This window comes from Ranitomeya imitator, chromosome 3 (genome assembly GCF_032444005.1).
Source record: "Ranitomeya imitator isolate aRanImi1 chromosome 3, aRanImi1.pri, whole genome shotgun sequence".
Lineage (NCBI taxonomy): Eukaryota > Metazoa > Chordata > Amphibia > Anura > Dendrobatidae > Ranitomeya > Ranitomeya imitator.
The window spans coordinates 95,419,830-95,444,913 of NC_091284.1; the positions used below are offsets into that span (position 1 = coordinate 95,419,830).

General features: G+C 43.9%; 1 protein-coding gene across 5 annotated transcripts in view; it reads right to left on the reverse strand.

Annotated features, from left to right (window-relative positions):
- ANKRD13B (ankyrin repeat domain 13B) overlaps positions 1–25,084 on the reverse strand; it is a 265,917-nt gene that overhangs the window by 169,216 nt on the left and 71,617 nt on the right. The window lies entirely within an intron of this gene.

Here is a 25,084-nt window from a genome sequence, read left to right on the forward strand (position 1 = left end):
CAATTCTATACTCTGCCGTCAGCAGAACATATGCTGCTTTTAGTATTAAACATATACATGCATAATCCGCAAAATTTTATTGCAGCATAACATTTTAGAGTCCATGTCACTTTGGTCTATGCTTTGAAATAATGAAATACGGTCACCAGCCTTACAGGTATCATGAAAAACTATAATTAAAGTATGTAAAAAATATGTAAATGCCCAACAAATCAGTGGGTCCTCGGCACTCATATTCATCCTCCTATAAAATGTCATATTAAGACTACATTCCCACTATGCATCTCCACCGCAGGGAAGATGCCGCAGCCGTGTTCTCATTGTGAAGAAGGATTGGGAAGCTGCACATTTGACCTTTTGCTTTAGAAAAGGCAAAATTCACACCTACATCTGCTGCATAAAATTGACACACTGATTTTAAAGATGCATCTGTTGTCAATTTAGAGTGCCAACATTTTTCCTTGAAATTTCTTAAAACTTCATGCACTATGCTGGTACTCTAAGGCTGCCATCACACGTTCAGTATTTGGTCAGTATTTTACATCAGTATTTGTAAGCCAAAACCAGGAGTGGAACAATCAGAGGAAAAGTATAATAGAAACTTATGCACCACTTCTGTATTTATCACCCACTCCTGGTTTTGGCTTACAAATATTGATGTACAATACTGACCAAATACCATACCTCCCAACCGTCCCGGATCCAGCGGGACTGCCCTGATTTTGACAGTCAGCCCCGCGATCCTGGGCAGGACATTACTTGTCCCGCACTGGTTGGGAGGTGTGTAATATCACCCGGTCAGCTCCCTTCTCTGAGCGCACAGGACCTGTGATGAGGTCACAGGATGGGAGGATTCAGGGGGTCACATGATTGGAAGGATCTCCTTGTACAGGACTCTGCTGGTTGCCATGGCGCCGGGCGAGGGTAAGCGTAAGTGTGAGGGCAGGAGGTGTTTACAGTGTGGATGTAGCAGAGCCGTGTGTGTACGAGGTGTATGGATCGGAGCAGCCTGTGAAAGGTGTATGGAGCGGAGTCGTGTGTGTAAGAGGTGTATGGAGTGGAGCCGTGTGTGTACGAGATGTATGGAGAGGAGCCATGTGTGTATGGAGTGTATGGAGCGGAGCCATGTGTGTGCAAGGTATTCGGAGCTGAGCAGCGTGTGCAATGTGTATGGAGCAGAGCCGAGTGTACGAGGTGTACGGAGTGGAGCCGTGTGTGTACGAGGTGTACGGAGCGGAGCCGTGTGTGTGTACGTGTTGTACGGAGTGGAGCCGTGTGTGTACGAGGTGTACGGAATGGTGCCGTGTGTGTACGAGATGTATGGAGTAGAGTCGCAGGTGTATGGAGGAGACGCTGGCTGAGTCGGATCGGAGCAGACATTGCTCCTCGCTCTGACACTGACTGGCACAGGAGACACGGAGAGGTCTTTCAGTGGCGTATCACAGCTGCAGCGACGTGAGCAGTCAGCGGCGCAGCTGGATGACACCATTCAGCGCCGTGAGAGTAGAAGCTGCCGGCTGCTGCGAGGGTGCGCGGTGAAAGGTGTGTGTGTGTAGTGATGGAGAAGGCAATGATGGGGGTGGGGGTAACCATGTGTGGCCATTATACTGTACCCAGCATTGTGTGGGGCCATTATACTGTACAAAGCATCATGTGGGGTCATTATACTGTATGGACCATCACGTGGGGCAAGTATACTGTACGCAGCATCATGTGGGGCCATTATACAGTATGGAGCATTATGTGTGGCCATTCTACAGTATGGGGCACTGTGTGGCCATTATACAGTATGGAGCATCATGTGGAGCCATTATACAGTAAGGAACATCATGTGTGGCCATTATACAGTATGGAGCATCATGTGTGGCCATTATACAGTACGCAGCCTCATGTGTGGCCATTATACAGTACGAAGCATCATGTGGGGCTATTATACAGTATGGAGCATCACGTGGGGCCAGTACACTGTACGCAGCATCATTTGGGGCCATTATACAGTATGGAGCATCATGTGGGGCCATTATACAGTATGCAGCATCATGTGGGCCAATTATACTGTATGGAGCATCACGTGGGGCCAGTACACTGTACACAGCATCATTTGGGGCCATTATACAGTATGGAACATCATGTCTGGCCGTTATACAGTATGCAACATCATGTGGGCCCATTATACTGTATGGAGCATCACGTGGGGCCAGTACACTGTACGCAGCATCACTTGGGGTCATTATACAGTATGGAGCGTCATGTGTGGCCATAATACAGTATGGAGCATCACGTGGGGCAGTACACTGTATGCAGCATAATTTGGGGCCATTATACAGTATGGAGCATCATGTGTGGCCATTATACAGTATGGAGCACTGTGGCCATATTTTTTTTGTTTATAATTGTTTACGAAACATTGAGATCAGAAGTGCTAATTGGGTGTGGTTGGGGCGTGACTAGTTGTGAAATGGGTGTGGTCAGAGGTGTGGCTTAAAATTTGCCACGGCGCGCTATGCGCACCGCTAACTTTGTCCCTCTTTCCCTTTCTCAAAAGTTGGGAGGTATGCAAATACTGCTAGTGTGACGGCAGCCTAAGGCTATGTGCACACGTTGCAGATTAGGCTTAGGAATTTCTGGTGCGGATTCTGCCTCTCCTGGCAGAAAACGCACCTGCGGATTTGTCGCCTTTTTTGTGCGGTTCCGCAGCGCTTTTTGTGCATTTTTACTGCAGTTTTCTTGCAGATTTGCTGCGTTTTTTACCCCTGCGGTTTTCTATAATGGAATGAGTACAAAAACGCTGCAGATTCACAAAAAAGAAGTGACATGCTACTTCTTTTAAACCGCAGCGGATTTTCCGCAAAGTGTGCAGAGCATTTTTTTTCTCATTGATTTACATTGTACTGGAAAATATTTATTTATTTATTTGGGGATTATTTTTTTTAAATACATTCTATTTTTTTTTTTACTTTATAACATTGTCCTTCCAGAACACCGATCGAATCGCGTTGTTCCGGTTGGAGAGCGCAGGGAGCCCCCGTCCCTGCGCGATGCCCCTCTATGTCGCTGTTGCCGATCGCTAGCGCCGATCATGGGCATTGCTGCGTGGTGTCAGCTGTCACATACAGCTGACACCCGCACGCGATCGCCGCGGTGCGGAACTGCGCGATCGTGCTGCCGTACTAGTACTGCGGTTTGCGGGAACTCATAGGTTTTTTGGCAACATCTGAGTTAATTAAAGACACACCTGTGTATGTATTTTCATGCACACCTGAAACGCACTGCTTCTTTTGTAGCATCATGGGAAAGTCTCAAGAAATCAGCCAAGATATCAGGAAGAGAATTGTGGACTTGCACAAGTCTGGCTCATACTTGTGTACAATTTCAAGATACCTGAAGATGCTTCGTTCATCTGTACAAACAATTATACACAAGTACAAACAAGATAGGAATGTACAGTCATCATACCATTCAGGAAGGATACGGGTTCTGTGTACCAGAGATGAACGTGCTTTTGTCTGACATGTGCATATCAACCCAAAGACAAAAGCCAAAGATCTTGTGAAGATGATGGCGAAAGCTGGTAAGATTGTGTCAAAATCCACAGTGAAACGAGTACTGTACCAACATGGGCTGAAAGTTCACTCTGCCAGGAAGAAGCCATTACTCCAAAAGAAACATAGCCAGATTAATATTTGCAAATGTACACAGGAACAAAGACCTAATTTTTGGATACATGTCCTGTGGTCTAATGAAACTAAACTTGGACTTTTTGGGTATAATGATCATCGTTACATTTTGGAGGGAAAAGGGAGAAGCCTAAGAACACCATCCCAACTGTGAAACACGGGAGTGGCAGCATCATGTTGTGGAGTTGTTTTTTTCTGCATGAGGGACTGATGTACTTCACAAGTAGATGGCATCATGAGAAAAGAAGATTATGTGGCAATACTGAAGCAACATCTCAAGATATCAGCCAAGAAGTTAAAGCTTGGGAGAAAATGGATCTTCCAAATGAACAATGACCTGAAGCATACTGCCAAAATGGTAGCAAAGTGGCTTAAGGATAACAAAGTCAATGTTTTTGGAGGGGCCATCACAAAGCCCTGATCTCAATCCTATTGAAAATTTTTGGGCAAAGCTGAAAAGACAGGTGCGAGCAAGGCGACCTACAAGCCTAGATCAGTGACATCAGTTTTGTCAGGAGGAATGGGCCGAAATTCTGACCAACTATTGTGAGAAGCTTGTGGAAAAATATCCCAAACGTTTGACCTAAGTCAGTCAGTTTAAAGGCAATGGTACCACATACTTGTTTGTATGTAAACTTAACTTTGCACTAAGGCTGGTTTCACATTGGCGTTTTTTGGGGTGCGTTTTTGCGGTAAAAAACGCAAAAAAACGCATGGTGAAAAAACGCATGTAAACGCGTGTAAACGCTGCGTTTTTTTGACGCATGCGTTTTTGCATGTGGTAAAAAAAACGCGGCGTTTTGACGCGTTTACATGCGTTTTTACATGCGTTTGCGTTTTTTAAATGCATGCTGAGAAATGTGTGACAGCTGCCAATCATCAAAAAAAAGTAAAAAACCCACTATAAACAGAAACAGTTAGGGTTAGGGTTAGGGGTAGGGATCATAACCCTAACCCTAACCCTAAAGGGATCCTACCCCTAACCCTACCCCTAACCCTAAGGGATCCTAACCCTAACCCTACCCCTAACCCTAACCCTAAGGGATCCTAACCCTAACCCTACCCCTAACCCTAACCCTACCCCTAACCCTAACCATAAAGGGATTAGGGGTAGGGTTAGGGGTAGGTTTAGGGTTAGGGGTAGGGTTAGGGGTAGGGTTAGGTTCCCTTTATCACCTTTATGTTGGGGGGTGGCATATCAGTGTGTTTTCTGGGTTTTTAATAAAAAAACGCATGCGTTTTTTACCGCAAAAAACGCATGCACCAAAAAACGCATGCGTCCCCATTGACTCCAATGTATTTTTTGACCCCAAAAAAACGCATGAAAACGCATGCGTTTTTTTTGGTCCAAAAAACGCTTCTAAAAATACTACAAGTAGCATTTCAGAAAATGAACGCATGCAGTAAAAAAACGCATGCGTCAAAAAACGCGACCAAACGCGTACACAAAAAAACGCATGCGTTTTCAATGTTAAAGATAGGGAAAAAAAACGCATGCGTTTTTTTGAAAAAAAACGCTGCAGACAAAAACGCAAGTGTGAAACCACCCTAAGTAATAAAAATGTCTTAAAACATTCTCTCTCTCTCATTATTCTTGCATTTGGAAAATATTAATAATTATGGTAATCCTAAGTGACCTAAAATGGGAAACGTGTATGTAAACTTCTGGTTTCAAGTTTTTGCATTGTTGTTCAGTACGTCAGTTTTGCGTTGCTTTTTCAGGCTGTATTGAGGAGATAACCAGTTGAAGCAAAAATTGAAAATTACATATTTTGGCGCTGAACTTGCCCTCCTGTATGGACCATTTCAGACATCTGGCAATCTCTGCAAGGTCTCTATTGAAGCCTTTCTTCTTGGTCTTGTTGACCTGATCACAAAGTTATGTCCTCATCCAGCCAGGAGTTCATATAGAAAATAAAGCTACTACCTATCACAGATATCACATCTATTACAGTATACAGTTAGGTCCATATATATTTGGACAGAGACATCATTTTTCTAATTTTGGTTATAGACATTACCACAATAGATTTTAAACAAAACAATTCAGATGCACTTGAAGTTCAGACATTCAGCTTTCATTTGAGGGTATCCACATTAAAAATGGATGAAGGGTTTAGGAGTTTCAGCTCCTTAACATGTGCCACCCCGTTTTTAAAGGGACCAAAAGTAATTGGACAGATTCAATAATTTTAAATAAAATGTTCATTTCTAGTACTTGGTTGAAAACCCTTTGTTGGCAATGACTGCCTGAAGTCTTGAACTCATGGACATCATCAGATGCTGTGTTTCCTCCTTTTTGATGCTCTGCCAGGCCTTCACTGCGGTGGTTTTCAGATGCTGTTTGTTGGTGGGCCTTTCTGTCTGAAGTTTAGTCTTTAACAAGTGAAATGCATGCTCAATTGGGTTGAGATCAGGTGACTGACTTGGTCATTCAAGAATATTCCACTTCTTTGCTTTAATAAACTCCTGGGTTGCTTTGGCTTTATGTTTTGGGTCATTGTACAAATGTAGTATGAAACGACGACCAATCAGTTTGGCTGCATTTGGCTGGATCTGAGCACACAGTATGTCTCTGAATACCTCAGAATTCATTCGGCTGCTTCCGTCCTGTGTCACATCATCAATAAACACTAGTGACCCAGTGCCACTGGCAGCCATGCATGCACAAGCCATCACACTGCCTCTGCCATGTTTTACAGATGATGTGGTATGCTTTGGATCATGAGCTGTACCACGCCTTCGCCATACTTTTCTCTTTCCATCATTCTGGTAGAGGTTGATCTTGGTTTCATCTGTTCAAAGAATGTTCTTCCAGACTGTGCTGGCTTTTTTAGATGTTTTTTAGCAAAGTCCAGTCTAGCCTTTTTATTCTTGATGCTTATCAGTGGCTTGCACCGTGCAGTGAACCCTCTGTATTTACTTTCATGCAGTCTTCTCTTTATGGTAGATTTGGATATTGATACGCCCACCTCCTGGAGAGTGTTGGTCACTTGGTTGGCTGTTGTGAAGGGGTTTCTCTTCACCATGGAGATTATTCTGCAATCATCCACCACTGTTATCTTCCGTGGGCGCCCAGGTCTTTTTGAAATTGATGAGTTCACCAGTGCTTTCTTTCTTTCTCAGGATGTACCAAACTATAGATTTTGCCACTCCTAATATTGTAGCAAATTCTCGGATGGGTTTTTTCTGTTTTCGCAGCTTAAGGATGGCTTGTTTCACCTGCATGGAGAGCTCCTTTGACTGCATGTTTACTTCACAGCAAAACCTTCCAAATGCAAGCACCACACCTCAAATCAACTCCAGGCCTTTTATCTGCTTAATTGAGAATGACATAACGAAGGGATTGCCCACACCTGTCCATGAAATAGCCTTGGAGTCAAATGTCCAATTACTTTTGCTCCCTTTAAAAACAGGGTGGCGCATGCTAAGGAGCTGAAACTCCTAAACCCTTCATCCAATTTTAATGTGGATACCCTCAAATGAAAGCTGAAAGTCTGAACTTCAACTGCATCTGAATTGTTTTGTTTAAAATTCATTGTGGTAATGTCTGTAACCAAAATTAGAAAAATGTTGTCTCTGTCCAAATATATATGGACCTAACTGTATGTATAAAGAATGTGTGACCAATACACAATATCATGGACAGCTGGACGGAATCAAAGCACACAAAGGGAGGAATCAGGGAGGCAAATGTACAAACGCTGGTTACAAAATCTTTGATTGTTAAATTGACTTTACTATTGGAGGTGGAGAAGTATGGCCAAGTATAAGACAAAATAACCAACATTTTATCAGCAGGGTCGTCGCTTTGATCAGTATGATTTCCACAAAATAATTTGAATGATAGCACAAATAAAATGTGCGCCAGTTCTGATCTGAAGGAGCACATCAGAAAGTCATCTAGTAATGATGATCATATCTTTAAGTCTGGATCTCATTTATCTAAGAGTAAGTTGAGGCCATGCCAGAAAGACACAGAGAAAATGATGTCGTTTCAACGTGACTTTATCATGAACTTTCGGTGTGTGCTTATAGATAGGGCTCTGCCTGGTAACACATTTGTATTATGACAGATGAGGAGCCACGAGATAAAATCTTCACATAATCAAAGTGTGACAGGAAAAACAGAACCACTTTATTTACTATCTCACAACATAATTACTTTTCTTCTCTTCTTTAAGGAAATGGGCTTACTCAATCTTATCAACGGCTTTCCTTTTTCCACTACATGTATCCAGATAACGGCACTCAATAACAATTTAAAAGTTCTAAAAGTGAGGTAATAATCAGCTTTTCTAATGTTTCCAGTTTAGAAAATTTTGATGCCAATTTGTCAGTCAGAATATTGAAAAAGTTTGAAGATTACAATTAAAGTTCGACTGGAAAATCCTTGGCTGGGTCCAGGCACTTATAGTCCCAATTGGTACTGGTTTTAATGCACCAATCCAGTGCTTTTTCTATTTCAGTGGAGCCACTAATCTAATCTAAGTTCCCTGCCCCTAGTCTTAGGGTACCGTCACAGTATACGATTTATCAACGATCACGACCAGCGATACGACTTGGCCGTGATCGTTGGTAAGTCGTAGTGTGGTCGCTGGAGAGCTGTCACACAGACAGCTCTCCAGCGACCAACGATGCCGAGGTCCCCGGGTAACCAGGGTAAACATCGGGTTACTAAGCGCAGGACCGCGCTTAGTAACCCGATGTTTACCCTGGTTACCAGCGTAAAAAAAAACAAACAGTACATACTTACATTCCGGTGTCTGTCCCTTGCCGTCTGCTTCCCGCACTCACTGACTGCCGGCCGTAAAGTGAAAGCACAGCACAGCAGTGACGTCACCGCTGTGCTCTGCTTTCACTTTACGGCCGGCAGTCAGTGAGTGCGGGAAACAGACGGCAAGGGACCTGACGGACACCGGAATGTAAGTATGTACTGTTTTTTTTTTTTTACATTTACGCTGTTAACCAGGGTAAACATCGGGTTACTAAGCGCGGTCCTGCGCTTAGTAACCCGATGTTTACCCTGGTTACAAGCGAACGCATCGCTAGATCGGTGTCACACACACCGATCTAGCGATGACGATATCGCTGGAACGTCACGAATCGTACCGTCGTAGCGATCAAAATGGCACTGTGTGACGGTACCCTTACACTTACCAGCCACTGTCTTCAGCTCTTCCTGGCGCCCCTCCAGTCCCACGCCGCCATTTTGAGACCACAACTTCTGACCGACTGGAAGTCAGATGTAACAGTCAAAATTTAAGCACACGAAAGCCCCGTTCTGTCCACATTCTTGCTCTCATAGTCTTATATTGAATTAGGACTTCCGGATCACCCAGCAAACACTTAAACGATCCGGTAGGTCACAAACTGCTGGAGACCGAATGGAGCAGCGCAGATAAAAAATGAAGACAGTAGCTAAAAAAATGCTGCAGTTTTGCCCTAAAGACAATCATTTGGCAATTAAGCTTACAATACTATCAATCCTTTATAAAAGTAATAGCACATCCTTTGTTGACTGTGAATAAATGGAGACGGATCAGCAACTGATCCGGTATTGGAACTAACCGCGTAACACAGTCGGCACCTGCCATTAACCCCTTCCCGACCCATGACGCCACGTAGGCGTCATGAAAGTCGGTGCCAATCCGACCCATGATGCCTATGTGGCGTCATGGAAAGATCGCGTCCCTGCAGATCGGGTGAAAGGGTTAACTCCCATTTCACCCGATCTGCAGGGACAGGGGGAGTGGTAGTTTAGCCCAGGGGGGGTGGCTTCACCCCCTCGTGGCTACGATCGCTCTGATTGGCTGTTGAAAGTGAAACTGCCAATCAGAGCGATTTGTAATATTTCACCCATTATAACGGGTGAAATATTACAATCCAGCCATGGCCGATGCTGAAATATCATCGGCCATGGCTGGAAATACTAGTGTGCCCCCACCCCACCCCTCCGATCGCCCCCCCACCCCCCCGATCTGGCCGGTACACTGCTCCGGCTCCCCTCCGTCCAGTGCTCCGCTCCCCCCCGTGCTCGTGCCCGCTCCCCCCGTGCTCCAATCACCCCCCCGTGCTCCAATCACCCCCCCTGCACTCCGATCCACCCCCCCCGTGCTCCGTTCCACCCCCCCGTGCTCCATTCCAGTCCCCCCGTGCTCCGTTCCACGCCCCCCGCGCTCCGTTCCACCCCTCCCGCGCTCCGATTCCTCCCCCCGTGCTCCGATCCCCCCCCCCGTGGTCCCCCCCCACCCTATCATACTTACCGATCCAGCCGTGGTCCCGTCCGTCTTCTCCCGGGCGCCGCCATCTTCCAAAATGGCGGGCGCATGCGCAGTGCGCCCGCCGAATCTGCCGGCCGGCAGATTCGTTCCAAAGTGCATTTTGATCACTGAGATATAATCTATCTCAGTGATCAAAATAAAAAAAATAATAAATTACCCCCCCCCCCCCCTTTGTCACCCCCATAGGTAGGGACAATAAAAAAATAAAGAATTTTTTTTTTTTCCACTGTTAGAATAGGGTTAGGGTTAGGGTTAGGGTTAGGGGTAGGGTTAGGGGTAGGGCTAGGGGTAGGGTTAGGGGTAGGGTTAGGGGTAGGGTTAGGGTTAGGGCTAGGGTTAGGGTTAGGAATGTGCACACGTATTCTGGTCCTCTGCGGATTTTTCCGCTGCGGATTTGATAAATCCGTAGTGCTAAACCGCTGCGGATTTATCGTGGATTTACCGCGATTTTTTCTGCGCATTTCACTGCGGTTTTACAATTGCGATTTTCTATTGGAGCAGTTGTAAAACCGCTGCGGAATCCGCACAAAGAAGTGACATGCTGCGGAATGTAAACCGCTGCGTTTCCGTGCAGTTTTTCCGCAGCATGGGCACAGCGATTTTTGTTTCCCATAGGTTTACATTGAACTGTACACTCATGGGAAACTGCTGCGGATCCGCAGCGTTTTCCGCAGCGTGTGCACATACCTTTAGAATTAGGCTATGTGCACACGGTGCTGATTTGGCTGCGGATTGGCCGCTGCGGATTCGCAGCAGTGTTCCATCAGGTTTACAGTACCATGTAAACATATGAAAAACCAAATCCGCTGTGCCCATGGTGCGGAAAATACCACGCGGGAACGCTGCGTTGTATTTTCCGCAGCATGTCAATTCTTTGTGCGGATTCCGCAGCGTTTTACACCTGTTCCTCAATAGGAATCCGCAGGTGAAATCCGCACAAAAAACACTGGAAATCCGCGGAAAATCCGCAGGTAAAACACAGTGCCTTTTACCCGCAGATTTTTCAAAAATGGTGCGGAAATATCTCACACGAATCCGCAACGTGGGCACATAGCCTTAGGGTTAGGGTTGGAATTAGGGTTGTGGTTAGGGTTAGGGGTGTGTTGGGGTTAGTGTTGTGGTTAGGGGTGTGTTGGGGTTAGTGTTGTGGTTAGGGGTGTGTTGTGGTTAGGGTTGTGATTAGGGTTATGGCTACAGTTGGGATTAGGGTTAGGGGTGTGTTGGGGCTAGTGTTGGAGGTAGAATTGAGGGGTTACCACTGTTTAGGCACATCAGGGGTCTCCAAACGCAACATGGCGCCACCATTGATTCCAGCCAATCTCGTATTCAAAAAGTCAAATGGTGCTCCCTCACTTCCGAGCCCTGACGTGTGCCCAAACAGTGGTTTACCCCCACATATGGGGTACCAGCATACTCAGGACAAACTGCGCAACAATTACTGGGGTCCAATTTCTCCTGTTACCCTTGTGAATCTAAAAAAATGCTTGCTAAAACATAATTTTTGAGGAAAGAAAAATGATTTTTTATTTTCACGGCTCTGCGTTGTAAACGTCTGTGAAGCACTTGGGGGTTCAAAGTGCTCACCACATATCTAGATAAGTTCCTTGGGGGGTCTAGTTTCTAAAATGGGGTCACTTGTGGGGGGTTTCTACTGTTTAGGCACACCAGGGGCTCTGCAAACGCAACGTGACACCCGCAGACCATTCCATCAAAGTCTGCATTTCAAAAGTCACTACTTCCCTTCTGAGCCCCGACGTGTGCCCAAACAGTGGTTTACCCCCACATATGGGGTATCAGCGTACTCAGGAGAAACTGGACAACAACTTTTGGGGTCCAATTTCTCCTGTAACCCTTGGGAAAATAAAAAATTCTGGGCTAAATAATTATTTTTGAGGAAAGAAAACGTATTTATTATTTTCACGGCTCTGCATTATAAACTTCTATGAAGCACTTGGGGGTTCAAAGTGCTCACCACACATCTAGATAAGTTCCTTTCAGGGTCTAGTTTCCAAAATGGGGTCACTTGTGGGGGGTTTCTACTGTTTAGGCACATCAGGGGCTCTGCAAACGCAACGTGACGCCCGCAGAGCATTCCATCAAAGTCTGCATTTCAAAACGTCACTACTTCAATTCCAAGCCCCGGCATGTGCCCAAACAGTAGTTTACCCCCACATATGGGGTATCACCGTACTCAGGAGAAACTGGACAACAAATATTGGGGTCAAATTTCTCCTGTTACCCTTGGGAAAATTAAAAAATTCTGGGCTAAATAATTATTTTTGAGGAAAGAAAACGTATTTATTATTTTCACGGCTCTGCATTATAAACTTCTATGAAGCACTTGGGGGTTCAAAGTGCTCACCACACATCTAGATAAGTTCCTTTGGGGGTCTAGTTTCCAAAATGGGGTCACTTGTGGGGGGTTTCTACTGTTAAGCCACATCAGGGGCTCTGCAAACGCAACGTGACGCCCACAGAGCATTCCATCAAAGTCTGCATTTCAAAACGTCACTACTTCACTTCCGAGCCCCGGCATGTGCCCAAACAGTGATTTACCCCCACATATGGGGTATCAGCGTACTCAGGAGAAGCTGGACAACAACTTTTGGGGTCAATTTCTCCTGTTACCCTTGGGAAAATAAAAAATTGCAGGCTAAAAGATCATTTTTGAGAAAATAATTTTTTTTTTTATTTTCATGGCTCTGCGTTATAAACTTCTGTGAAGCACTTGGGGGTTCAAAGTCCTCACCACACATCTAGATTAGTTCCTTTGGGGGTCTAGTTTCTAAAATGGTGTCATTTCTGGGGGATCTCCAATGTTTAGGCACACAGGGGCTCTCCAAACGTGACATGGTGTCCGCTAATGATTGGAGCTAATTTTCCATTTAAAAAGCCAAATGGCGTGCCATCCCTTCCGAGCCCTGCCGTGCGCCCAAACAGTGGTTTACCCCCACATATGGGGTATCAGCGTACTCAGGACAAACTGGACAACAATATTTGGGGTCCAATTTCTCCTATTATCCTTGGCAAAATAGGAAATTCCAGGCTAAAAAATCATTTTTGAGGAAAGAAAAATTATTTTTTATTTTCATGGCTCTGCGTTATAAACTTCTGTGAAGCACCTGGGGGTTTAAAGTGCTCAATATGCATCTAGATAAGTTCCTTGGGGGGTCTAGTTTCCAAAATGGGGTCACTTGTGGGGGAGCTCCAATGTTTAGGCACACAGGGGCTCTCCAAACGCGACATGGTGTCCGCTAACAATTGGAGCTAATTTTCCATTCAAAAAGTCAAATGGCACGCCTTCTCTTCCGAGCCCTGCCGAGTGCCCAAACAGTGGTTTACCCCCACATATGAGGTATCGGCGTACTCGGGAGAAATTGCCCAACAAATTTTATGATCCATTTTATCCTACTGCCCATGTGAAAATGAGAAAATTGAGGCGAAAAGAATTTTTTTGTGAAAAAAAATTACTTTTTCATTTTTACAGATCAATTTGTGAAGCACCTGAGGGTTTAAAGTGCTCACTAGGCATCTAAATTAGTTCCTTGGGGGGTCTAGTTTCCAAAATGGGGTCACTTGTGGGGGAGCGCCAATGTTTAGGCACACAGGAGCTATCCAAACGCGACATGGTGTCCGCTAACGATGGAAATAATTTTTCATTCAAAAAGTCAAATGGCGCTCCTTCCCTTCCGAGCCTTACCATGTGCCCAAACAGTGGTTTACCCCCACATATGAGGTATTGGTGTACTCAGGAGAAATTGCCCAACACATTTTAGGATCCATTTTATCCTGTTGCCCATGTGAAAATGAAAAAATTGAGGCTAAAAGAATTTTTTTGTGAAAAAAAAGTACTTTTTCATTTTTACGGATCAATTTGTGAAGCACCTGGAGGTTCAAAGTGCTCACTATGCATCTAGATAAGTTCCTTGGGGCGTCTAGTTTCCAAAATGGGGTCACTTGTGGGGGAGCTCCAATTTTTAGGCACACGGGGGCTCTCCAAACGTGACATGGTGTCCGCTAAAGAGTGGAGCCAATTTTTGATTCAAAAAGTCAAATGGCGCTCCTTCCCTTCCAAGCCCTGCCGTGCGCCAAAACAGTGGTTTACCCCCACATATGAGGTATCAGCGTACTCAGGACAAATTGGACAACAACGTTCGTGGTTCAGTTTCTCCTTTTACCATTGGGAAAATAAAAAAATTGTTGCTAAAAGATAATTTTTGTGACTAAAAAGTTAAATGTTCATTTTTTCCTTCCATGTTGCTTCTGCTGCTGTGAAGCACCTGAAGGGTTAATAAACTTCTTGAATGTGGTTTTGAGTACCTTGAGGGGTGCAGTTTTTAGAATGGTGTCACTTTTGGGTATTTTCAGCCATATAGACCCCTCAAACTGACTTCAAATGTGAGGTGGTCCCTAAAAAAAATGGTTTTGTAAATTTCGTTGTAAAAATGACAAATCGCTGGTCGAATTTTAACCCTTATAACTTCCTAACAAAAAAAAATTTTGTTTCCAAAATTGTGCTGATGTAAAGTAAACATGTGGGAAATGTTATTTATTAACTATTTTGTGTCACATATCTCTCTGGTTTAACAGAATAAAAATTCAAAATGTGAAAATTGCGAAATTTTCAAAATTTTCGCCAAATTTCCGTGTTTATCACAAATAAATGCAGAATTTATTGACCTAAATTTACCACTAACATGAAGCCCAATATGTCACGAAAAAACAATCTCAGAACCGCTAGGATCCGTTGAAGCGTTCCTGAGTTATTACCTCATAAAGGGACACTGGTCAGAATTGCAAAAAACGGCAAGGTCTTTAAGGTCAAAATAGGCTGGGTCTTGAAGGGGTTAAAGGGAACCTGTCACCCCGTTTTTTGAGATTGAGCTATAAATACTGTTAAATAGGGCCTGCGCTGTGTGTTCCTATAGTGTATGTAGTGTACCCCGATTCCCCATGTATGCTAAGAAATAACTTACCAAAGTCGCCGTTTTCGCCTGTCAATCAGGCTGGTCAGGTCGGGAGGGCGTGGTGACATCGGTGGTTCTTCCTCAGCTTTACGTTGGTGGCGTAGTGGCGTAGTGGTGAACAAGCAGCGCGCGATCTGCGCTGTAATCCCTTGCATCGGTGGGGGCGGCCATCTTCCTGGGGCCGCGCGTGCGCAGATCGAGTGCTCTGCTGCACGGGGCTTCAGGAAAATGGCCGCGGGATGCCGCGCGTGCGCATTAGAGATCGCGGCGGCCATTTTCCCAAAGCCGAGATGCAAACTCGGCTTTGGGAAAATGGCCGCCGCGATCTCTAATGCGCACGCGCGGCATCCCGCGGCCATTTTCCTGAAGCCCCGTGCAGCAGAGCACTCGATCTGCGCACGCGCGGCCCCAGGAAGATGGCCGCCCCCACCGACGAAAGGGATGACAGCGCAGATCGCGCGCTGTGTCTTCACCACTACGCCACTACGCCACCAACGTAAAGCTGAGGAAGAACCAGCGATGTCACCACGCCCTCCCGACCTGACCAGCCTGATTGACAGGCGAAAACGGCGACTTTGGTAAGTTATTTCTCAGCATACATGGGGAATCGGGGTACACTACATACACTATAGGAACACACAGCGCAGGCCCTATTTAACAGTATTTATAGCTCAATCTCAAAAAACGGGGTGACAGGTTCCCTTTAATAGCAGTGACCGGAGAAAACTTTGATCTGTAATGTTTGACAATTTAAACGCTGCTATGGTGTTGAAAATGTAGAATAAGCAATTATGCAATTGCAAGTACAAATCCAATAGAGGAACTTAAAATAAAGCGGGAAAAAAAAAGATTTTTTAAATATATTTTTAAAAAATGTAAATTTTAATTACCCCTTTTCTTGTTTCAAAAATAAAAGAAATAAAAAATAAACATTTAGCATTGTGGTGTCCTTAAAAGACTGATCTGTCATAGTACAAAATTATTTAAAAACAGTATGGTATAAAATAAAAATCTAAACACTAGAACTGCCAGTCACTGGTAACGTCTGTGTCTGGGTGATTGCCGATTTCTGCTCTCGCGGTTTGCCACGTTCTTGCCTTTTCAATGGTCATTGACAGTGCGCTCTCTTGCCGGCTTGTCACTTCTCATTAGACCCAAAGAGGATTGGGCACTATCACTGTGCATTCAAAGAAATACAGGTCTGCCACAGGTCTGTGAGCGGAGAGCTCATACTGGCATGCGTCGAAATGGACAACTGTCACATGATTAGTAGAGCATGGACTAGTCCAACACTTGAGAAGGATGCGCCTTATAGCTCTTTGTTTCAGGGTGGGGACAGCAGCTGCAGCAGTGACTGCAGCCCCAGCCCACCGATGAAGTCCTGTTTGAGCATCTCAGCACCTTTGGTGCTTATCAAACAAAATGTCATCAGAACAGAAGCAAAAAGAAAAAGCAAGAGGATAGAGTAGAGAGGAAACGGTAGGGAATATTTAATTCGAAAAGTGATTATATTACACATTAAATAGACATTTAGGATTAAATTCAATTTTGATTTCAGACCACCCCTTTAAATCATGTACCCCAAAATGGTAGAAATCAAAACATCAGCTTGGCATGAAAAAAACAAGCCCACGTACAGCTCCATTGACTGCCAAATAAAGAAGCTACAGATCTCCGAAAAAGAATGACACAATCCAATTTTTATTTTATTATCACTAAGTTTAATATTACTATAACCACGCTGAGCTGAAGAATTTATTTAGCTAGATCTCTTTACCACAAAATGGATCCCGTAAATGAAACCTGAAATAATGATGGCAACGTTATAATTTTTCACCATTGTACCCAATTTGGATTTTTTTTTCTTTTTTTTTTTCAATACATTAAATGGTACCTTGGTGTCATTCAAAAGTACACCTTACTAAAGAAGCAAATAATGCTATATTCTCATTTACGGTATTTGAAAGCTACCAATTTCTCCTCTTAATCTCCTACATTACAAGGTGGTTAATAGAAAATGAATGTTACCTATTTTTCCCGACTGTGCCAGAAACAAATTACATTCGACCTGGAAGAGCATGCATATTTTTTCAATGGAAAAAGGAATAAAACTGATTAGACACCTCCGCAGCAGGTTATCTAACAAGGGAATGAAAGACCAGGCATTAAAATCCAACATGTCAGATCCTATATTTTACCGCTATCAGCAAATAGTGGAGTTATCCATTCAGGTAAGATTGTCAGTCGATCACGGCAAAATAGATTTAGTAGGTACAGACAAGTTTTATCTTCTGTGTAACATTAATTTAGTAAAATATTCCATTTACAGTGGGTATGGAAAGTATTCAGACCCCTTTAAATTTTTCACTGCTTCATTGCACCTATTTGGTAAATTTAAAAAAAAATTCTCATCAATGTACACTCTGCACCCCATCTTGACTGAAAAAAAACAGAAATGTAGACATTTTTGCAAATTTATTAAAAAAGAAAAACTGAAATATCATGTGGTCATAAGTATTCAGACCCTTTGCTCAGACACTCATCTTTAAGTCACATGCTGTCCATTTCCTTGCAGTCCTCCTTGAGGTTCTACTCCTTCATTGGAGTTCAGCTGTGTTTAATTAAACTGATAGGACTTGATTTGGTAAGGCGCACACCTGTCTATATAAGACCTCACAGCTCACAGTGCATGTCAGACCAAATGAGAATCATGAGGTCAAAGGAACTGGCCAAGGAACTCAGAGACAGAATTGTGGCAAGGCACAGATCTGGCCAAGGTTACAACAGAATTTCTGCAGTACTCAAGGTCCCTAAGAACACAGTGGCCTCCATAATCCTTAAATGGAAGAAGTTTGGGACCACCAGAAGTCTTCCTAGACCTGGCTGTCTAGCCAAACTGAGAAATCATGGGAGAAGTGCCTTGGTGAGAGGTAAAGAAGAACTCCAAGATCACTGTGATTGAGCTCTAGAGATGCAAAAGGGAGATGGGAGAAAGTTCCACAAAGTCAACTATCACTGCAGCCCTCCACCACTTGGGTATTTATGGCAGAGTGGCCCGATGGAAGCCTCTCCTCAGTGCAAGACATATGAAAGCCAGCATAGAGTTTGCTAAAAAAGCACATGAAGGACTCCCAGACTATGAGAAATAAGATTCTCTGGTTTTACGAGACGAAGATAGACCTTTTTGGTGATAATTCTAAGCGGTATGTGTGGAGAAAACCAGGAACTGCTCATCACCTGCCCAATACAATCCCAACAGTGAAACATGGTGTTGGCAGCATCATGCTATGGGGGTGTTTTTCAGCTGCAGGGACAGGACGACTGGTTGTCATTGAAGGAAACATGAATGCGGCCAAGTACAGAGATATCCTGGATGAAAACCTCTTCCAGAGAGCTCTGGACCTCAGACTTGGCCGAAGGTTCACCTACCAACGAGACAATGACCCTAAGCACACAGCTAAAATAACAAATGAGTGGCTTCAGAACAACTCTGGACCATCCTTGACCGGCCCAGCCAGAGCCCTGACCTAACCCCAAATGAGCATCTCTGGAGAGATCTGAAAATGGCTGTCCACCAAAGTTCACCATCCAACCTTACGGAACTGGAGAGTATCTGCAAGGAAGAATGGCAGAGGATCCCCAAACCCAGGTGTGAAAAACTTGTTGCATCATTCCCAAGAAGACTGATGGCTGTATTAGCTCAAAAGGTGCTTCTACTCAATACTAGCAAAGAAAAGGGTCTGAATACTTGTGACCATGTGATATTTCAGTTTTTCTTTTTTAATAATTTTGCAAAAACATTAATGAGAAAAAAATGAACTTTTTTGAATTTACCAAATGGCTGCAATGAAACAAAGAGTTAAAAATTTAAAGGGGTCTGAATACTTTCCGTACCCATTGTATATGGTCACTGTCTTTTCAACAAACTTTGTATAAATCAATAGTAAAGAGAATATAAAATTTATTTTGGAATATATCTTATGAGAGGAATATACTTTTTTCTCACTGTAAGCCAATTCTTGCCAATTCTTCTCCCCTGCCTCTTAGGTTTTCCACCACTCGAACAAACTCTTCTAAATCCCTGTGTCCTCCTAGTAAAATAATAACCCTTATATTCATCTTCGGTGTTGGAATTGCTCCAGTGGTGTCAGCACTAGCTCTCCAGCGGATCGTGTGACTTTATGCCATGTCATCCCTGCAGCTAAGCATCACTGGCTTCACTCTTCCATCCTTTGAACAAATCAAGACATCCAGAGGAAGAGAGAGAGAGCAGCCACAGCCCTCACTTCCTCTGGGTGACAATTATGTCAGTCGGAGAGGAGACTGAAGCCAGCGTTGACTGGCCACAAGGATCATGTGACGTAACAATGTCACGCGATCCCTGGAAGAGCTAGTGATGACACTGCTGAAACGGCGCCGTCACCAGAGGGGAGTACGAGTGATGAGTGTTATTAATTTAGTGAAGGAAAATAACTGAATAACATTCAGCAGTGATTGTCCAAGTAGTTGACAACCCTGTTAACTCATAATACACTTTACAAAAAAAAACTTGCTGAAATCCATCTTTGACAAGACAAGGTGAACTTCCAGCACCTCGAGAGATCAGATAACAGCTGCCTTTTGAAGTCCATTAAGAGAGATACACAGATTATGCTGTTGCTTTCTAGTAAAGGTACCTTCACACTAAGCGACGCTGCAGCGATACCGACAACGATGTCGATCGCTGCAGCGTCGCTGTTTGGTCGCTGGAGAGCTGTCACACAGACAGCTCTCAAGCGACCAACGATGCCGGTAACCAGGGTAAACATCGGGTTACTAAGCGCAGGGCCGCGCTTAGTAACCGGATGTTTACCATGGTTACCATCGTAAAAGTAAAAAAAACAAACACTACATACTTACATTCCGCTGTCTGTCCCCGGCGCTGTGCTCTGCACTCCTCCTGCACTGACTGTGAGCACAGTGGCCGGAAAGCAGAGCGGTGACGTCACCGCTGTGCTTTCCGGCTGGCCGACGCTGACACAGGATGCAGGAGGAGTGCAGAGAAGCACAGCGCCGGGGACAGACAGCAGAAGGTAAGTATGTAGTGTTTGGTTTTTTTACTTTTACGATGGTAACCAGGGTAAACATCGGGTTACTAAGCGCGGCTCTGCACTTAGTAACCCGATGTTTACCCTGGTTACAAGTGAAGACATCGCTGAATCGGTGTCACACACGCCGATTCAGCGATGTCTGCGGGAGATCCAGTGACGAAATAAAGTTCTGGCCTTCTAGCTCCGACCAACGACATCACAGCAGGATCCAGATCGCTGCTGCGTGTCAAACACAACGATATCGCTAGCCAGGACGCTGCAACGTCACGGATCGCTAGCGATATCGTTGTGAAGTTGTTTAGTGTGAAGGTACCTTAAGGGTTTTATCTCACTCCAGTGCTGGATTCAGGTCTTCACTGCTCAGTACTGCTGCAAAATGTTCTTCAAGCTTCTCAACATTTGCCACAAACACAGGAGGTCAGGGATTTCTAATTTCTATGTGCAATATGTATTATTGTATTTATAAAAAAAAAAAAAAAAGGTTCCTCGCATCATGTTCTCATACACTTTATGCAGTTAATAGCCCTCTGTGTCTGTACTGCTACATACTTAGGCAGGTAACTGGTTCATGCAGCTTTACATGAACACCTGAGCCTTACACTATGGCCGGTCCAAATAACTAAAGCAATTGTTACCATCCACCTCTCGTGTCTCCCCTTTTCCTCATAGATTGTAAGCTTGCGAGCAGGGCCCTCACTCCTCCTGGTATCTGTATTGAACTATATTTCTGTTATGCTGTAATGTCTATTGTCTGTACAATTCCCGTCTATAATTAAAGCGCTGCAGAATATGTTGGCGCTATATAAATAAAAATTATTATTATATATTATTATTATAGACATAGTAGCAGCTAGTCTCCACCCGCTAGTTCAGAGGTAACTGAAAATGAGAAGTAGCGCATGCAGAAATTACAGGATACTAGCAAGATAAATCTACGTAGTATATTTGCACATTTATCTCAGTATGAGTAATATGTGTAATCTATTTAGATAACAGTCACAGTGCTAAATTTCTGCACAAAGCCATACACAATGTGTTTGGACAAAGTACATAAAAATGTATTATAAAATTGATGCAAATGAAATGCAAACAATGGCCCATCACGTGTAGTTAGCAGATATTCTCTACTGCGTTATCATAATGGGCTTAGAAAACAAAAAGCTACACCCGATGCAAGATCCTCTGAAAGAATAACATAATGGCCTATAAGCAGATATGATTATAGCCACTCTGGAACAGACACAGCCTCACTGCAGATTTTTGGTTGTCCTAAGGTGACTGCAAAATTTTTCAACTGTAAAATTGAATAGAAATAAAAACCGGCCGGAAAAAATGTACCTGATTTTACGATATTCCAAAATATTATAAAAAGCAAGGTTTTCAAATATTCCTTCAACCCATTTACATATCCAGCTACTCACTTACTGTCAGATAGTTTTGTTTGTTGCCAGTGACTTGTATGACAGTATAAAAAGATGCCCAAAATTCACCACAAGTAGAAAAACGCTCACAGTAGTAAAGTAGTAGTGATCTCTACCTATATGAGCCTTCAATCTACATGGTACCGGATAGAAACAGAAAGCTGGGCATGTGTAAGCTGTTTTATAGAACGGAGACAACTTGTGTTTTCTGTAGTCCCATGGAAGGATGTTCTGGAGTAGCTCCTGGAAAGCTATAACAGACTGTAGGTGTTAGCACAACCTATTAATGCTTAGTGCAGAGTCTACACCATATGATCACAGCCATTAAACATCTGCCACTTGATTATCAGCGGGTGGGCAGGAAGGATATAATGAAACTAGAGCGAGTACAAAGGAGGGCAACAAAATTAATAAAGGGGATGGGGGAACTACAATACCCAGAGACATTAGCAAAATTAGGATTATTTAGACTAGAAAAAAAAACAAGTATATAAGGGGACAATACAAATATCTCTCCGAGGATCTGTTTATACCAAGGAAAGTGAGGGTCATAAGGAGGCATTCTCTGCGTCTGGAGAAGGTTTTTCCACCAACATAGAAGAGGATTCTTTACAGTTAGGGCAGTGAGAATCTGGAATTCCTTGCCAGAGGAGGTGGTGACGGCAAACTCAGTCGAGAGCTTCTAGAGAGGCCTGGATGTCTTCCTGGAACAGAACAATATTGTATCATACAATTATTAGGTTCTGTAGAAGGACGTAGATCTGGGGATTTATTCTGACACAATATAGGCTGAACTGGATGGACAAATGTTTTTTTCCAGCCTTACTAACTATGTTACTATGTTACTATGTTTAATGGCCCCTTTAGATCAGGCGACCATACTTCTGTGTGTACAGAATGATTGTTAATACATCAAACAGCTGCTTAAAGCAAACTGGTTAGCATGCTTTTGCTTTTGCTGATTAAAATTATACCTGGGGTGTAGAAATCCGTCTTGTGGTTCTTGTGTAATCAGCATTACAAGTTTTCAGTTAATGACATGCTCGTGCTCCGGGGCTGGACTCTAGGCATAGTCAGACCTGGATTTACAGGGAAGGGGGGGGGGGAAGGGGGGGCCTCCCACCAATATAGGAATAAATATCTCAAAACATGTAAAATACACGTCTCTTTGCTGTGAACCGTTTCTAATAACATTAAACAATAACATTTAACAAAATAGAAACTATTGAAAGTGTAGGGACCTGACTAGGGTCCTACATCTCAGTGGCTGGCGCAGAGCGGCAGAGTCATGGCATCTCACCTGCGTCAGCATCCACTGACCTGGCTAGCCTAGCCAGACTTCCTTAGTACCCTCCCTGTACCTACTGCTTAGCTTATGGCATGCGGCAGCCTTCTCCAATCCCAACAGAAGCTTCTAGGCGCTACCTATTCAGCTATATGATCGCTCCCTCGGATTAGATGAGATGAGTTTGTTCAGCTACCTTCGAGGAAGGAGGCGGAGCCACGATGCCGGTGCGAGAAGAGGATTCTCCACCGCGGAGCGCGGCAGGACTTCACTCTGGATCTTCAGTCACTGAAGATTCAGAGGTGAAGTGGGTCAGGCTTCACAGTGTCGCGGTGGGTGAGTATGATCTGTGTGTGTGTGTGTGTCTGTCTGTGTATATTTCTTGCAGCTCCTGTCCTACACAGTACCATACTGTATGTACAGGTCCACACTATATCCTGCATTACAGTGTGTCTGTCTATACTGTATGTATATAGTGTGGACCTGTTTACCGTATAGTGCTGTGTATACACTTTATACAGCCCCTCAGCCTCTATTCTATATACAGCCAGCACAGCAGCAGCCTCTGATATATACAGGTAAACAGCCTCTGATATATACAGCAAATATTGAGATAGCTCTAAGGATATATCTAATTTTGATGGTAACAAACTGCAGTGGTGAGCGTTCCTTCTCAAAACTCAAATTACCGGTAGTTGAAAACCGATTAAGGACATCCATGAAGCAGGAACGACTTGTAACTTTGGCTATCATGAGCATTGAGTCAGATCTACTGCGTGAATTGGACTTTAGTGACATCATTAGTGATTTTGCAGCACGAAAATCAAGGAAAGTGCCTGGATTGTAAAAAATGAATGATTATATCTGAATTACTCTGCGTAAATGATTTTTGTAAATAAACTTGTGTTTCATTTTGTGTTTTTCATTACATATTGCAACACCTTGAAAAATGTGCCTCCGTCCAAAATGGGCCCCGGGCCACACACCTCTTAAATCCGGCCCTGGGCAGAGTCTTATCTTCCTACTCTAAGCCAGAGAAACCAAGGAGAGACCTGCCCACAGGCCGCCCCGAAGCACAAACATGTTCCTCATCATACCCCTAAGTCATATTGCAAGACTCGCTAAAGGGTTGATTGTGAGTTGTAGGATCACTACTTCCAACAGGTGGCGCTATATAGAGTTCAAGTCCTCTTTCTCTCTGAAGAGGCAATTTGCATATAAAAAAAATCCACCCCATGCATAATTGTAATCAGTTTAACACTACCAACCTGACAATACCTTTAGTTTACTTAGCAAAATCCTGCGAAACAGGTTTGCTTTAAAGGGAATCTGTCAGGTTTTTTCTACTTCATCTGAGAGTAGCATAATGTATGAAAAGAGATCCTGATTCCAATGATGTACCACTTAGTTTACTGGGTGCAGCAGTTCTGACACAATCAAAGTTTTAGATGTAGCATGTAACAGAGCTCAGAAAGTTAATCCCACCCACATCACAGCTTTCTGTGTACAGTGTCCATTAACAGTTAGCTGCTTGTCAGAGTAGTGGACAGGGTTTGACCACCAGGCACAAAGGAGCTAGTCTTGGCAGTGATAATCTCCATGCTATTAAACATTAATTGTATGGAAACAACAGCACATAGCCTAATAAGTGACACATCCCTGAATCCTGTATCTCAGCTCCTACCTTAGTTTACATAGAAAAACCTGCTCACAAATTCCCTTTAATGACAATTTTTTAAGATTAAAATGTACATATAAAATGTAAGAAGTCGGTTCAAACCACATTCTGGAATACAGAGAGGATCGAATCTTTCATCATTAAAGACAGCATCTCTGATTATTCGACAGGGGTTATATACATGGTTAGATACCCCTGCAATAAACTTTATGTTGGTCGCACTAAAAGACGACTGAGGGATAGAGTAAAAGAACATTTGGATAACATCACAAAAGGATTCATGGGACATCCCTTGTCACGCCATTATGTAGAGAAACATGGTCGGTCATGTATCGGAATGTCATTTTGTGGTATCCAAACTGTACCAAAAACTCCTAGAGGCGTGGACTATTTGAGAAGTATGTAGAGAATTGAATCGAAGTGGATTTTTACATTAGTTTGGTCCTTAAAGGACTCAACTATGAAATTGAATTGTATGCTGGATCGCCCCCAGACACAGGGCCACGGGTTCTCGGTACCGGGCCTCTCTGGTTCGGTGCTGAGGCTGTCACGGTGGCTAGGCCCGGTCCGCGACCCTGCTAAGGGGCGTCCAATGGAAGTGGTGGTACAGTCTGTCAGGGGTTCATGACGCCACCTGTGGTGTTCGGTCAGGGTGACCGACGCTGCTGTGGGGTCCACTGGG